Raw genomic sequence first — 4402 nt, forward strand, 5'->3', positions numbered from 1 at the left:
ATATATATATATATATATATATATATCTCAAAAGCTTCTTTTCCATAATTTTGAGTTCAACTTTTTGAAGCAATGTACAAATTTTAGTATATGAGATACAAAGCGAATATATGTTTAAAGACTATGCTAGTAAAATAAATATGTGCAATGACTCTGAACCAAGAGAACTTATATTTTTGGGGGAGTAGTTCATGGTTATCTGATGGGCATATATATGACCGTGGAAAAATGGAAGAACAATTTTGAGTTCTTTCTGAAAAAAAGAATCAAGATCTGAAATCTTGCCCTGTTAACACTCCCCTGTCTGTTTGTCAACTTCTGTTGGAGTTGAAATTAGAAATTGTCAAGCCAAGTTCATTCCAAGTTCAACCAATATGAACACATTAGAATTGTGACCGTCTCAAATGTGACAACGACTTCCTCACCTCCAATCTCAATTCTCAAAAACTACCATGGACATTATATTCTCTTGGAATACCTGATAAACATAAAAAGGCAAACCAAGTAATAGAAATGAAAATGAAGATACGAAGACAAACYCAAAGTCGGCTACGATGAATCCTCAAGTCCTAAACCGAAATCACCTACCGTAACTCGAYGAATCCACAAGCCCYAAACCGAAGTCGCTTACCATAACTCGATGAATCTTCAAGCCCTAAATCGAACAGATGAGACAAGTTGAACTCAAAGTCGATCGAAAAAACGAAATCGAAGATTGAAATCAAAGAGAAAGCACAAAGACATCAGTCTGATTGTTGGAAAATCGACCATATAGGACTCTTGTATCTCCTCTCCGTATAGGACTCTCTGTTTGATTTTCAATAATATTTCTATTATATAAATTTGATTTATTAAAAATAGAAAAGCTTTAGATATACTTTTGAGAATTATAAAAAATAACTAAAACCTTTTATTTAATTTAAAAATAAAAATAAAAATATTCTTTAGAGACAATGTAGAAAGTGTTTCTAAAGCTTCTTAGTTGATTTTTACAGATGTTTTACTTATGAAGCGTCTCTAAATTAAAAGCTTTAGGAACGATATCCATAGTATATTATTAGGTCTGAAATCTTTCTCTCGTAGTCATCTTATCTGCGGGTACATTTTTCACTTCCGTCATGTACTTCTTTCCCTAAACAACACCTTTAGATACACTTTCAAATCCTTTTCTAAAACTTCTTTCTCTAAAATCTTTTTCCTTGTAGTGCAACCATCCTTTGGATTGATTGGATCGTGTGTCCAATGTTAATAGGATTAAATAGGTGGACAAAATCCAACACCCAATGGATGATTGGATTAGTTTGTTTCTGCCACATCCAATTGATGTCAACCGATGAACATGACAATTATATATGATACACTTGACAAAAAAGACAAATTAGGGTTTAAATTAAGTTAAGAGATGCATGAGTCTCTAATGTAGGTTGATATTACCAATAATAGGAATCCAATCAATAGACTTGGAGCAACATAGAGGCTTTCTTTTTGCTACTTACACTTAGCCCGTAATTTAAGATTTGTAAGAAGATCAGTTGATCTTACGTACAAGCTAAGTTTTGAAGTACTTGTGGATGTTCTACGTCGCAATTTTTACGAATTGCATACTATGAATGTTGTTTTACTATTATGATTTATTCATGACCTGTGAACATTACTGTAAGATATTTTAAGCCTGTAATTAACTGTTTGTATGAAAAATACATAAACATGGTTTATTTGCAATTGKTGTTGTTTTACTATGCATGTCATTGTGAAAATTTCTCTATGTCTGAAACTAAAGACCAACTTACACAGTTGAAATCTTACAATCAGACACAACACTAAGGTCGGAAAKCCTCTAGTTTGTCATACCATATTAAACTAGAACCAAAAACTATCGAAAWCRTCTTAAGCTGGAAAATATTGTGAAGGAATATTCAACTAGGTCTTGCTTTTGCTTTTGTTATATTTAATAATAATTTGTAAAACTTTTAGAAATTTTTGGGATCATGCATTACTAAAAGTAGATAAAACTTAGGTGGCGTTTGTTTTGTAGAATGTTTTTTTGGATGGAATATGGAGACTGTTAAATAAATTTGACTTTGAAGGAACTGAAATGGAATGTTGTCAGGTTTGACCACTTGTTTGGTTGACAGACATTGGAATGGAATCTGTTAATAAATTGGAATCTGTTAGTTTAGTTCATAGAATGTAGCTTTGGAATTTGAATGAAATATTGGTAAATGACCATAATGCCCTTTTCCGAAAATTTTAATTTTTTTAAAACTAAAAATATTTTAGTAAAATAATTATTTAATATGTAAAACAATATAAAATACACAACCTAAATATAACCATATACCAAACGACGTTAYTAAATCAACGGTGGTYGGCKATGGTTCAGATCAATGGTGGTCCTCAGTGGTTCAGATGGAGGTGGTCAGCGATGGTTCAGATGGCCGGTGGTTYAGATCAACAGTGGTAGCAGTGGTWCAGATTGGTGGTTGTTCAAATTGTTGGTGGTCRGYGGTGTCCGACAGTGATTCAWATCGGTGGTAGTCGCCGGTGGTCGGCAGTGGTTCAAATTGGTGRTGGTMTGTGGTGCTTCAGGTGGCGCTGGTTGGATGTGGTTCAGATCGGCGACGTATTAGATTTATGGTTGTTCATATCGGTGGCCGGCGWTGATTCAGATCGRTAGTAGTTGGCAGTGGTTCAGATCGATGGTGGTCCATGGTGGTTCAGATGGCGATGGTCGACAGTGGTTCAGATCGGTGGTGGTCCATGGTGGTTCAGATGGTAGTGATTGGCGGTGGTTTAGATCGGTGGTGGCCGACGGTGGTTCAGATCAGCGATGGTTCAAGTCAGTGGTGGTTCAAATCAGTGGTTCAGATGGCGATGGTCGACAGTGGTTCAGATCGACGATGATCGAAGGTGGTCGACGAATGTCATATTGAGTTTTATGAGATTATGATATATTGAGTTAAGAGCATATTTGGTATTATGAAAATACTATATAATTGTTAAGAAATGTTAAATCTCTTTATTTGTGAAATTTGTAGGATTTTAAAGATTCATTTCGTGAAAATGAATAAACCAAACGAGGTAATGAAATTCAACGTCCTAATTCAATCAGATTTTTTTAGAATATGCGAACCAAACACCCTTTATAATACAGTATAGATTAAACATGAAAATATTAATTAAATGTTAAGTAGTAATGTTTAGATCTAGCTATTAATTAAAAAATAAATGTAAAAACTTCCTAAAATCACGTAAAGATTTAGAATACATGTGGATAATCATCTTAACACAATAAACTATTGGAGAAAAATCAACAACGTGAATGGCATGCATACAAAATTGCTATATATTATCATCAATTAATAATTATAAGATAATAATAAGTACGTGGGTCGACTTTCACAAGAATCATTTAAAACCATTTCCACTTGACAACTTTAAATAATTATTTATAATTAAAAATTAAAAAGATATAGAGTTTTATAAATATTATTAACTGTGCATTTATCAAAAATGCAGGGATCTTAAAAAACTACAACTACATATATATTAACCATGAATAAAAGGAATTTATTTATAAAGTTTATGCAAACAATGCTACAAAATTTGAAGTGTATATGAATAAAATATATATATATATATATATAAGAATTTCAGAAAATAATCACATATGAATCATTTCTATATATGATTCTAACAATACATATTAACAAGATTAAATCCATGTCTCATAGAGAGAATAAAAACACATTATTCACAAATCCATTCACATGTGATGAACTAATCATACATGAAACATTACAAATCCACTCATATATAAAACAATAAATATATGAAATAATCAAATATAAATCAGTTTATTAAATATAAAAAACGAAGTCAGCAAGATGCATATGCGTACATAAGAGATTGGTTATATAATACATAAAAATATGTAAAATTATTAACCAATAAAAAATATAGAATTTAATTGAAACAATTTGATGTGAAGTTAAAAATATATAAAAAGCCGATTTTGAATTAAAAAAAATTAAACTGTTTCATGTTTCCAAAAACAAAAATAAAAACTCTTAATTGATATAAAAACAAAATGGTTTATTAATTTTATGGGATTAATTTTTTAATTAAATAAACTAGAAGCAGAAGACGATAAATCTATATATCTATACTATATTATAAAGCATTTGGCTAAAACTCTTAAAAACTCTTAAACTCTTAAACACGTTCATCGCTAAACGATTTCATCCCTATCCGATTTCATCCAATAACTGAATTCGTGTAACTAACTGCAGATAAACACAATCCAATACAGGATAAACATCTCATTTTAAATATAAAAAATCTAAAATATAATTAGGATAATCATTGAGTTCTAACAACATACTTAATTATTATCTTTATA

This window comes from Cynara cardunculus, unplaced genomic scaffold, assembly GCF_001531365.2.
Source record: "Cynara cardunculus var. scolymus isolate 2C unplaced genomic scaffold, CcrdV1 Un_Scaffold_7300, whole genome shotgun sequence".
NCBI lineage: Eukaryota > Viridiplantae > Streptophyta > Magnoliopsida > Asterales > Asteraceae > Cynara > Cynara cardunculus.